A 13,578-nucleotide genomic window follows, 5' to 3' on the forward strand; every position below is an offset into this window, starting at 1 on the left:
CACCCTGATGAAGGCCTGTTTGGGCCGATACACGTTGGTGCTTTAAGATGTAGCCACTATAATAAAGGCTTTTAATATTAAAACACGTGAGTGCCTGGATATGGATTTATGTTTCCACCATTTATTTTTTCAGGCTATAGAAGTAGTTTAAGTTTGTAAGAAGACCAACTCGATTGCGTCATTCACAGCATGTCATGGCAGTCATCGGTCTCTGCGGAGCTCATTTGGTGCAGTTTGTTGGCTGTGATTCTCTGATTTGGTGTATCTTTTTCTTCAGGATTCATGGGTAGTGTAGTTCTTTACCAGGAATTCTGTTATTAAACAATTTTTAAACAATGAAGTTGAAATATGATGGCTTCAACAGAAGCATGTGCCATCAATTAACAACCTCAAAGCTCATGGTTGACCTGTCTTTAAAGGTTTAAATAGGAATGCAAATTTTGGCAAATTATTTTAACTGATTAACCGTCAGTAACCGATTATAAACCAGTTAACCGATAAGCCATGATTCAAACAAGTGACCATACAGTCATGACTAAGGTCTGTTCTGGCTGAAACAAAACAGGCTCACATGACAGATGTGCATTTTTAACAAAAACTTATTTTGAATGGATCGCTTGCATGCCAAATTAACCTAGGAGGTGATAACTTTTGGCAGTTTGGAAGAATAAAAACAGTCTTAGCCTACCCACAAATTATGCTGATGGGCAATCCTGATCATTTTTGTTTAGAAAAATAAACATATATTTACATGGGCTGGGTCAGTATGGCAAGCAGCTGGATGACGGCAAGCCCGACGACTGAAACCCGCTCTGAAAGCATTGACGTCCCCCAGCGCATCATCCCCTGCAACTGGGGCTGAAAACAAATGCTCTTAGATGTCGAGGCTTGCAGATGTTTGTTTTTTGTATGGAACCGCATACATGTGCTAATACTAAACTTTTCCTATATTCATAGGAACATGTTGTCCACTTCAGAGGATGTGTAAGAAATCATTGTCTTTCATGTAAAAGAACATAAGGTTTATTTGAAAACTCACTAAAGTTCTTCAGGTTATGTAAATGAGAATATGTCTACTGTTCCTCTTTCCTTAAAATGTGCTGAATAGCTGGCTTTCTTTTTAAAAACCAAGTAGAGGAAGTTGTCACAGCCAAACAATTGGTGTGTCTGAAAAGCCCAGGATGAGTCAGCATAAAACGGAGGCATGCACAGTCTCAGAGGAATTCACATAAAACAAATGTCTTCTACCCCTCATAAATCCCCAACCCCACCCTGACCCTCAACAAATATCCCTGTGGTCACACATGAGTATACACACACACACACACAAAATAATATAATAATCACACATTTAAAACTATATTTCTCTCTCCACTGCCCATCCCCGAGAGCTCTCCAAGAAGGCCAAATAGCTGCCCCATTTCCCATCAAATGAATCTAAGTTCTCCAGCCTTCTACATGACATTTCCTCGAATGCTACCACCCTACCCATCTCTGTGCACCACTCTTGAAATGAGGGCGCTCCAGCCAACTTCTATCCCCTTAGACCAATCTGTCTGCCGATCATAACACTGGCTAGAACCCAATTCTTTATGTGTTTATCCCCTATATTAATGACCGCCCCATTGCCTAAAATAAAGAATCTGGGGCAAAATTTAATTTTAGTGCCCAATACGTCACACATAAAACTCTGAACATCCTATTTAGTTGAATATCGTTAGTCACCATGTTGAAGTGCTGCACTTAGCATCCGTATGTCCCTCTAAAAGGCGTCTGAAGGGGGTCATGTGAACGTAACAGAGCCAATTATACATTATCTTTAACACTGACTAGTCGTTCAAACTACCGACTGACTAGTTGATTATAAAAATTGGTAGTTTTGCACATCCCTAAAACAGTCAGTTATGTCTTAAATTAATGTGAACAGTGTGACAAAAGCGGATTTGTATAAAAACATCAGACCTGTGTAATGCTGCCTAGATCTGCCGCTGTCTAGTATGTTGTTAATTTTAATCAGACAACAGTAACAAGAAAACTATTCAGTGCTCTTGGCTGAACTATTTTAGTGGCTTAAAGTATTTATGTATTATACAGCGAAGACCAGTAATACAAGTAGTTTTATTTCAGAGTTCACTACAATTCGTTCTGAATATAATTCTGGATACTGCTGTGAAAAACGTAAAGCTGCACTACGCAACTTTGTGCTCTCTAGTGACATCTGTGGTTGAAACTTAAAATTGCAAGCAATTTGCGGAAGAACACTAAATGTGATTCCTGTTTCGGCACTGCTCTTCTGGCAGATGAATCTCATGATTTGAGCTTACCTGGACATCGCCTGTGTGATCATGACTGGGAGATATTCAGAGCCGGAGTCATAACATGCTATTTTCATGTTGATATAATGTTATACGAGTAAACATTTAAAACTGTAATATTACTTGCTTTGAAGATAAACAACACTCGTATTCACATATTTTGAATGAATGAATTTTACACTTGTAGCGCTATTCTGACACTACACAAAGTGCTTTTACGTAAAGAACTGGGGATTCAGTCACTACCAGTATATTTTAATATAATTTTTCAAGTGTCTTATCTATTATTTGTTTTTATTGCACTTTTTATTTCCTTAGATCTGTAGCCACACGCTGTCTGACAGGCAGCATATGTGTGTGCTTCGAGAGCATTTGCGCTAAGCGAATTTTACAATTTAAGAGGTGATACTCGTGATATGGCTAATACGAGTTCAATGGAAGACTATTATTTTTGTTATATTGTACAGCCTGTTGATAATGCAAGTGAACCTTAATACTAAAATAGTTTGTCTATGAATGCACACAATAACACCTTAAACTAAAAACATAAAACGAGGATTAAATAATGATGGGGATAAAATATACTTAATTAAACATGAAAATAATATGTTTAAAAAAATACATGTCACGGTAACTCCCCCCCGACAACGTGGATACATCACGATCGGTTAACACACAAGTATTGTTCGATTCATACAAGTATGACAAGCAATATTAGCTTCAACAACCCTACCAAACAACATATCCAAGCATTGAAGCAGGTAAACTACTTCACCAAATGATTGAACTGAACTGTAGTTTCTTTCTTCTTTTTAACGGCTTCTCGCAAACAAAAACTGTGCATTACCGCCATCTTGTTTACATGGGAATGAGACAGCTGGCTCTTCTTTCCTATGTTCATATGACATAATGATGCAAGGATGTGCATCATAAGTGAATCGAACCCGACAGCTCAAAATACAAATCATTTTTATAGGCTTACCTTACTGAATCGGGGTAAGGTAAGGACATTGTTTTGAACACTGATTGTTTATGTACTCAATCAATAATGGCAATTTGTTCATTTTTAATAAAAAAAAATCTTACATAGTGCAGCTTTAAAGCACTGTTTTCTTAATGTGTATTTCTTTGTTCTAATTGCTTGTAATTCATTTCTTTGTTCTCATTTTATTAATGACTGTTTACCTGTCTTTAGTAATTATTGAGAATTTAACAGTTAACTTAATTTACATTTACGTTTGGCTTTTGTTGTACTATCAAAATTGGTATAGAGAATCATTACATTTCACTGGTATTGGTATTGACAACTGAAATTTTGATAACATGGCAACACTGCTAACAATGTAGGCCTATTGACATTGTGCATGGTAGATCTTGCTATAATAACATCTTTCTTAGAAGTGTGAACACACCTGGCCTAAAAGAATTGCTGGTTCAGAGGAGGATATAACACATAGATTGACCCTATCTGCTCCAGGGGGACCATATCATGGCTGACCCTGCGCTCTGATGCCAGCTTAGCTGGTATATGCAGAAAAAAATAAAAATAATAATTTCACTGTATATATGCAAAAATGTATAATGTGTGACAAAAATAAAAGGCTTCTGATAGTTTGTGCGTTTAGTTGTTCGTAATGCATGAAACTGTTGGACTCTGGGTGTGTTCTCTGCAGTTGAAGTTATCAGATATGTTATTTGCTGCTGTTCACAGATTAAAACAGCTTCCTGTATTTCATATGGTCATTTGCTAAAGATTAGTCAAATGAAAATGTAAATTTTCTAGCTCAGTACTGCTCTTCATCTGGCTGTAGGTAGGCTATTTCCTTTCACAAACCTTTCCATTTGTATGTATTGTGAGAGATGATTTGTTTACAGTAAATACATAACAGTGAGTTGTAACTGGCTCTATATAGTTATAGACTTGCTGTTTTAAATCCATTAGTCATTAGCGGCACCATGTGTGGTCAGAACCGGTGAGGTTTTCTTTGAAGAGTGTATTTTTTTTTTTTTAAATGCAGTTTTAATATCTTAATTAGAGGGTTCAGATGGGAAAATTTTCTGATGTATGATTTTGAGCTAACAGTGCTTACATTTACATTAACACATTTGGCAGACGCTTTTATACACTGACTTACAGTGCATTCAGTGTATACATTTTGTCAGTTTGTGTGTTCACTGGGACACAAACCTATGATCTTAGCGGTGCAAGTGCCATGCTCTACTAGTTGAACTACTGAGGGGCAGTGGTAGCTCAGCGGTTAAGGCTCTGGGTTACTGATCAGAAGCTCAGGGGTTCAAGCCCCAGCACCGCCAAGATGCCACTGTTGGGCCCTTGAGCAAGGCCCTTGACCCTATCTGCTCCAGGGGTGCCGTATCATGGCTGACCCTGCACTCTGAGCCCAGCCTAGCTGGGATATGTGAAAAAGAAGAATTTCACTGTATATGTGCAAATGTATAATGTGTGATAAATAAAGAAAATTAATTAATTATAAATTAAAAATTAATTAATTAAATTAATTACAGTGCTTCACTGACAATGAAGCAAATTTATCCTGTGCAATTTCTCAAGCGCTTATAGAGTAGTTTTCAAAACTGCTGTCTTCAGTGAACGGCTTTCATCTTGCCACTGTGACACTTACTTGCCCATCGTTTGTATGACAAAATATATGGCATAATACTTGCAGCCTTATTGTAATGTTCTTTTGTTATGGCCTTTGCAGCATTATTTCTGTACAAGTAGAAAAGTATTTCTGGACAAGCGCTACTAACTAGGGATCGATATGGGTTTTTAAATGGCTGATGCCGATTTTAGAGAGCAGGGTGGCTGATAGACCAATATAATGCTGATGTGTCATACAATTAAATATATAGTAAATTACATGCACATAAAATTGCTACAAACTGAATTAACTTTTATTATGCATTATATTTATTAGTTCTAGAGCCCGACCGATACCGATTTTAGAGGGGGGAAATTCACCGATTACCAATACCACAATTTGCTAATTTGAGCTGAAATGAAAACAGACATTTTCTGTGTGGATTGTGCACCGATATGACTATGCAGAGGTACTCAGAAGGCTGCTTTCTTAAATATTTTTATCAAAGAATATTTGACATTGTATAATAATAATGTCAACAAATTCTAGAAATGAAAATGAATAAATAAAAATACAATAAATAGCTAAATAAACATCAGTACTGTATGTTCAGTATCAGTCAGTTGCTGACCATTTAAGTAAATAATAAATTAAAATTATAGCTAAATAAAAATCAGTACTGTGTGTTTAGAGTCAGTCAGTTGCTGACCATTTAAATAAAAGAATAAATAAAAATAAAATAAATAGCTAAATAAACATCAGTAGCACTGTTTAGTATCAGTCAAATGCTGACTATTTTAATACTGCCAGTCAGTTAGGGGCAGGTTGTAAAACAGGAAGCTTTAACACCTGCCGAGTCAAGAGATAAACCGCGGCAGAGGTGTTACACCGTATTCTGCTATACAAGTTCAGGGGAAACTTTCAATGGTGGTAAACCAGACTTTTAAATATTACATTCTGTAAATGCAATGACTGGAATTGTTCGGTTGAAGGGGGTACCAAACTGCAGATCTTGAAAAAAAAACAGTTTGGTGAATGCATGTTTACACATTAGCTTCCACTCAGCCAATGGTGGAAAGAGTACTGAAAAGTAATACTCAAGTAAAAGTACTGTTACTTCTTAAAAAATGTAGTTTGAGTAGAGTAAAATTACCTGTCCTAAAAACTATTCAAGTAAGTAAAAGAGTAGCTCATTTAAAAGTACTCGTGAGTAGTGAGTATTGAGTACTGAGTTGCGAAAACTATGCCCCTTTATAATAAAAACTCTATGCTGCAATTTAAAAATGTAGCACACATACCGTAATTTACATTCCCTTTTATGGCTGTTTGACAAAGTATACAAAATATAGGTATTTTATAGGTGTTTGTGACTGACAACTTTTTAAAATACATCACTTATCTATGATAATGTAAACACTACATGAATCTGATTAAAAAATAAAAATAAAAGGGCGACATGATTACAGCAATGAAAAGATGAAAGTTATTTTCAATATCATAATGTATGAAACAATTACATTAAAATCAGTTTGTGAAGGGCCTAAATTTCCCTTAATGCCAACTGAGAGAGTTATTGTTGCGCATAAAATATGTTCAAAACAATGCAAGGAATGCAAAAAAATTAAAAATAACACTAAAAAAACATTGTCACTTGGTGCGTCATGTCCTGCACAATTGGGCTTTAAAGGAATAATTCACACAAAAATGAAAATTCTCTTATCATTTAGTCACCCTTATGCCATCTCAGATGTGTATGACTTTCTTTCTTCAGCAGAACACAAATTAAGATTTGTAGAAGCATATCTCAGCTCTTTTGGTCCACATAATTTAACATGGTTAAATCCATGTCTTCAGAAAGATATGATATGTTGGGTGAGAAACAGATCAATATTTAAGTCAATTTTTACTATAAATTCTCCACCCTGCTCAATCAATCTCCACTTTCACTTTCTTCTTTTGTTTTTGGTGATTCACATTCTTCATGCATATTGCCATCTACTGGGCAGGGAGAAGAATTTCTAGCAAAAATGGACATAAATATTGATCTGTTTCTCACCCACACCTATCATATAACTTCTAAAGTCATGGATTTAACCACTGCAGTCATATGGATTACTTTCATGCTGCCTTTTTATGCTCCAAAAAGCACATAAATGTTGGCATCCATTCACTTGTATTGCATGGACCTACAGGGCTGAAATATTCTTCTAAAAATCTTAATTTGTGTTCTGCTGAAGAAAGTCATACACATCTGGGATGGCATGAGGGTGAGTAAATGATAAGAGAATTTTCATTTGAGAACTTTGAGAAGTAGCAGATGGGGGACCACATTGTCCTCCTTTTGAGATGCAGTGTTCCACATTGATTTAATTATTGTATCTTTAAGCCCAGCAATAGCTGTGTTCTCATTCTAATGCACGATGCACAATTTTCTGAAGTTTGTGATTGGTGGAATGTTCTGCCTGAAGTATTGCTCTACAAAGGTTGATCAGGCATTAGAAAAAAACTTGATAAAGTCTAAGCATAATTATAAAATATTTTATCATCTCTACTTTCCTGGTAATTTATTATACAAATTAACACACCCTCTACATCAGGGGTCGGTATTATAAAAAAATGTAAAAAAAAATTAAATATTATTAAAAATGTAACTGTTTTATTCTATTACATTTGTACTTTTAAAGCTACTCAAGTTATTCAGCCAAAAGTAGTGATTGGGTTTCTCGTTTCCTTGTTATTGTTGTTTGAGTAATAGCCTTTATATGACATACTAAACAGTGCTCTATTCGGTTACATGTACATTTCAAGTCCGACATTTTGATGCAAATACGCTTTTGTCCCACTGTTTACCTTCACTTTAGACCAAACTGACTGCGTTTACATTAATACCTCACCAAGACGGGCATTGGCGGAATTATGAAGTGTATTTGATCGTTTAGGCGCATACCTGAATTGGCGCACAAACATTAGCCGCCTGTCAATCAAACAGTGCGCAGTTACAGACGCTAGGAAATAAAAAGTAAATCTTTTATATTTTATCTAGATCAACCAACCAGTGGTTGTCTTGCTATCACGATTGATGAAATGAACACCCCTGGTCTAGATTTAGAACATAGGCTAAGTGTAGAAAATTACTCAAAAGTTTATCATTGATATCGAGGACATCTCTTTTTTTTTTTTTTTTTTTTTTTTAAGATAAACATCAAGTTTGTTTTATCGCCCAGCCCTATTGATAACATTGCCTTAATCTCTCACATCAACCCAATAATCTTAGTGATAGATCGCTAATTTACAGGCTACATTATAGACACACAGAATCTAGTAAGCAGAAATATGAAAGTTACCTTGATATGTTTCTTAAAATTAGAGGCAGGGTTAATGCTGATATTTGGCTTGAGCAAGTTAAACTCACATGACACAATCGTGCAGTTGGCCTATTTCACTGCAAAAAGCACTTTCAGGTGTTCTGGTGTTAATGTATTTGAGGCATCCTCCACATCCATAACAGTTGGCGCCAGATCTACAGCTGCAGTTCAAGTTTTTTACGTGTGATTTGATTTGACGGGAGTCACGAGACTCTCCCTAGCCAATCATGTTGATAGATAAAAATAAAATCGGGACATGGAAGTAGTGAACAGAGACGGTGGGAAAATAGCGCATTAAAAGTACAGTTACAGCACTTAAAATGTACTCAAGTAAAAGTATACAATTTTTAAACTACTTAAAGTACAATTCCTGGGAAAAACTACTTAATTACAGTAACATGAGTATTTGTAATTCATTACTTTACACCCCTGCACTCAGCTGACAAGCAATGAAAGTAGCTACGTGGTTAGCTAGTTAGCTATAGGCTCGTTGTCACGAAGAGCAAAAGATGGACGTTGTTTATTTACTTTTCAGCACTGCGTCTCACCAACTAGGTAACAACATAGCATGGTTATCAGGGACAGGGTTAACGTTATATTAATTATATTGAAAAGGGAAAATGATGGGGTCATTGTTTATTAACATTCCAGTATGTATTTCACAAACAAGTTAGCAACTTACCATGAAGACACCGCTTAACTCCGCACCGCTTGACTCCGCACTGTCTGCAGAACCACCGTCACCGATAAATCGGTCGGCCACTAATTAGTTCACACCAAAACTTTACATTTGTAAATATAGATAATAGTTCTTAAAGATTTTTTTGTGCATTTTAGATGATAGATAGCAGCTTCTGCTGGTTTTTGTTTAGGTATCCCATGTTAATAATAATCAAAATATCGCAAATGTACATATCTACGCATATTGCAAGGGCTGGCGATAATGGAATGATTACAATACTTGGAAAAAGTAAAAATTTTGGTGACTTAGCGAAGAATAAACTGGGCATGCGATTGTCATTTGGCGTGTGTGCATGCCGTGTGCATACGTGCACCCAGTGTCTTCCTCTGCTTTTCACCCTTTCTGTTAAGATGAGCTCACTGCATTTAACAACAAACACAGCGTGAGGCGTGATGTCCGATTTGCGTGAAGATACATATTCACAATTAGGGGTGGGTAAAAATATAGGTTTTTCAATGCATTGTGACCTTCATTTGAATCTTGATATCGATTCTTATGCTGTCTTCACATGGTATCGGAATTACGACTTGGAAACTTGGTGATCATTTTGATAACCAAGTTTCCGAGATGGGAAGAGTCATAAACTTTCAACATGGCAGAGGAGAGTACGGTTTCTGTAGTGAATGACCGGTTTTATTAATTTTTCTAAATGCAGCTAATTGTTAGCGCTTACCATTTTGGTCATATTTATTTATGTATATCAGCAATAATAATAATAAATAAAAATCTAAGGTTGGATGGCAGATTAAAAAAACTGGGAAATTCACTTTGGGGACATTTTTTGCCACCACATCTTAAAACTCTTGGCCATTTTCCCCTGAGCTCTGGTTAATTTCTGACCTTGGTAGTAAGGATAACATGTCCACTTTGTATGCAGTTAAAGAGTATGAGGTTGTAACAATTATGGAAAGGAGGAAGCTGGTGCCGGCTTGACAGAACACGTAGACATTTATTGTTGCACTTTTCAGTTACACCACACTGACACGCAGATACACACAAACAGCTTCACGCATCTCTCTCTCCCATCTGCCGCTGTCTCTTCTCCTTAAGTACTCCCTCCACTCCTTGCTGGAACGCGAGACCGGTGTGGCACGCAGGTGAAAGTCATTCGCCACTTATCTTCCCGGCCTCGCTCTGCCCAGATGCCGCTCGGCTCCGCCCTGCTCACCACATAGGTCATGAAGATCTGATAGTGTTTTTTAGTGTTGGGTTTGAGCCCACCTTAGTCGATTCAGATTTATGTTAGAGTCTTTAAACAATCGAGTCAGAGTCCAAAAGGGTCCGTGTCAGACTCTATACATAACAGGCTGAGTCGAGTTCGAGTTAATCTGTGCATGAATCTGAATTAAAATTGTAACTGTAAACTCAACATCAATATTTTAAGCTTATTTTAACTTTCACAACTAAGGAAAACAGTTTGTCAATATAAATGCAACAAAAAACACTGCATTTTCATGATCAGCCACAACATTAAAACCACCTGCCTAATATTGTGTAGGTCCCCCTCGTGCCACCAAAACAGTGCCAACCAGCATCCCAGAATAGCATTCTGAGATGATATTCTTCTCACCACAATTGTACAGAGCAGTTATCTGAGTTACCAAAGGCTTTGTCAGTTCGAACCAGTCTGGCCATTTTCTGTTGACCTCTCATCAACAAGGCATTCCCATCCGCAGAACTGGTGCTCACTGGATGTTTTTTTTGTTTTATCATATGAAGCCATTTATCATCACATAGTTGTTTGGCTCCTTTTTAAATCATAATTATAACAGAAATCACCCAAATGGCCCTGATCAAAAGTTTACATACCCTTGAATGTTTGGCCTTGTTACAGACACACAAGGTGACACACACAGGTTTAAATGGCAATTAAAAGTTAATTTCCCATACCTGTGGCTTTTAAAATTGCAATTAGTGCCTGTGTATAAATAGTCAATGAGTTTGTTGGCTCTCACGTGGATGCACTGAGCAGGCTAGATACTGAGCCATGGGGAGCAGAAAATAACTGTCAGAAGACCTGCGTAACAAGGTAATGGAACTTTATAAAGATGGAAAAGGATATAAAAAGATATCCAAAGCCTTAAAAATGCCAGTCAGTACTGTTCAATCACTTATTAAGAAGTGGAAAATTCGGGAATCTCTTGATACCAAGCCAAGGTCAGGTAGACCAAGAAAGATTTCGTACCACAACTGCCAGAAGAATTGTTCAGGATACAAAGAAAAACCCACAGGTAACCTCAGGAGAAATACAGGCTGCTCTGGAAAAAGATGGTGTGGTTGTTTTAAGGAGCACAATACGACGATACTTGAACAAAATGAGCTGCATGGTCGAGTTTCCAGAAAGAAGCCTTCGCTGTGCCAATGCCCCAAAAATGCCCAGTTACAATATGCCCGACAACACCTTGACATGCCTCAAAGCTTCTGGCACACTGTAATTTGGAGTGATGAGATCAAAATAAAGCTTTATGGTCACAACCATAAGCGCTATGTTTGGAAAGGGGTCAACAAGGCCTATAGTGAAAAGAATACCATCCCCACTGTGAAGCATGGTGGTGGCTCACTGATGTTTTGGGGGTGTGTGAGCTCTAAAGGCACGGGGAATCTTGTGAAAATTGATAGCAAGATGAATGCAGCAGGTTATCAGAAAATACTGGCAGACAATTTGCATTCTTCTGCACGAAAGCTGCGCATGGGACACTCTTGGACTTTCCAGCACGACAATAACCCTAAGCACAAGGCCAAGTTGCCCCTCCAGTGGTTACAGCAGAAAACGGTGAAGGTTCTGGAGTGGCCATCACAGTCTCCTGACCTTAATATCATCGAGCCACTCTGGGGAGATCTCAAACGTGCGGTTCACGCAAGATGACCAAAGACTTTGCATGACCTGGAGGCATTTTGCCAAGATGAATGGGCAGCTATACCACCTGCAAGAATTTGGGGCCTTATAGACAACTATTACAAAAGACTGCCTGCTGTCATTGATGCTAAAGAGGGCAATACACAGTATTAAGAACTAAGGGTATGCAGACTTTTGAACTGGGGTCATTTCATTTTTTTCATTGTTGCCATGTTTTGTTTTATGATTGTGCCATTCTGTTATAACCTACAGTTGAATATGAATCCCATAAGAAATAAAAGAAATGTTTTGCCTGCTCACTCATGTTTTCTTAAAAAATGGTACATATATTGTCAATTCTCCAAGGGTATGCAAACTTTTGAGCACAACTGTGTATATCTATATATACACAAAGTATATACATTTTTACAGTATTGCCTTAGTCTTAGTCAGTTTATATACACCTTAGCCAAATACATTTAAACTCAGTTTTTCACAATTCCTGACATTTAATCGTAGAAAACATTCCCTGTCTTTGGTCAGTTAGGATCACTACTTTTATTTAAAGAATGTGAAATATCAGAATAATAGTAGAGAGAATTATTTATTTCAGCTTTTATTCTTTCATCACATTCCCAGTGGGTCAGAAGTTTACATACACTTTGTTAGTATTTGGTATCATTGCCTTTAAATTGTTTAACTTGGGTCAAACTTTTTGAGTAGCTTTACACAAGCTTCTCACAGTAAGTTGCTGGAATTTTGGCCCATTCCTCCAGACAGAACTGGTGTAACGGAGTCAGGGTTGTAGGCCTCCTTGCTCGCACACGCGTTTTTTTCAGTTTTGCCCACAAATTTTCAATCGGATTGAGGTCAGGGCTTTGTGATGGTCACTCCAATAACTTGACTTTGTTGTCCTTAAGCCATTTTGCCACAACTTTGGAGGTATGCTTGGGGTCATTGTCCATTTGGAAGAGCCATTTGCGACCAAGCTTTAACTTCCTGGCTGATGTCTTCAGATGTTGCTCCAATATATCCACATAATTTTCCTTCCTCATGATGCCATCTATTTATGAAGTGCACCAGTCCCTCCTGTAGCAAAGCACCCCCACAACATGATGTTGCCACCCCCATGCTTCACGGTTGGGATGGTGTTCTTCGGCTTTCAAGCCTCACCCTTTTTCCTTCCAAATATAATGATGGTCATTATGGCCAAACAGTTAAATTTTTGTTTCATCAGACCAGAAGACATTTCTCCAAAAAGTAAGATCTTTGTCCCCATGTGCACTTGCAAACTGTAGTCTGGCTTTTTTATGCCAGTTTTGTAGCAGTGGCTTCTTCCTTGCTGAGCAGCGTTTCAGGTTGTGTCGATATAGAACTAGTTTTACTGTGGATATAGATACTTGTCTACCTGTTTTCTCCAGTATCTTAACAAGGTCCTTTGATGTTGTTCTGGGATTGATTTGCACTTTTTGCACCAAACTACATTCATCTCTAGGAGACTGAATGCAACCTTCCTGAGCGGTATGATGGCTGCGTGGTCCCATGGTGTTTATACTTGCTTACTATTGTTTGTAAGATGAACGTGGTACCTTCAGGCATTTGGAAATTGCTCCCAAGGACGAACCAGACTTGTGGTGGTTCACAATTTTTTTTTCTGAGGTCTTTCTTTTGATTTTCCCATGATGTCAAGCAAAGAGGCACTGAGTTTGAAGGTAGGCCT

At 37.5% G+C, this 13,578-nt stretch overlaps 1 protein-coding gene across 4 annotated transcripts in view; it reads left to right on the forward strand.

Moving 5' to 3' along the window:
* The window catches only part of slc11a2 (solute carrier family 11 member 2), a 212,569-nt gene that overhangs the window by 16,844 nt on the left and 182,147 nt on the right, over positions 1-13,578 (forward strand). The window contains exon 1 of one of the 4 annotated variants that reach the window (XM_051672311.1): positions 4,049-4,126. The exons of 2 other annotated variants lie outside the window; for them this stretch is intronic. The gene's annotated coding sequence lies outside the window, so the exon portion shown is untranslated. Of the gene's footprint in view, positions 1-4,048; positions 4,127-13,578 lie in introns of those variants that run through there. One more of the 4 variants, XM_051672312.1, reaches the window with a different exon arrangement.

Source organism: Myxocyprinus asiaticus, chromosome 35 (genome assembly GCF_019703515.2).
Source record: "Myxocyprinus asiaticus isolate MX2 ecotype Aquarium Trade chromosome 35, UBuf_Myxa_2, whole genome shotgun sequence".
In the NCBI taxonomy this organism is placed as follows: Eukaryota; Metazoa; Chordata; class Actinopteri; order Cypriniformes; family Catostomidae; genus Myxocyprinus; species Myxocyprinus asiaticus.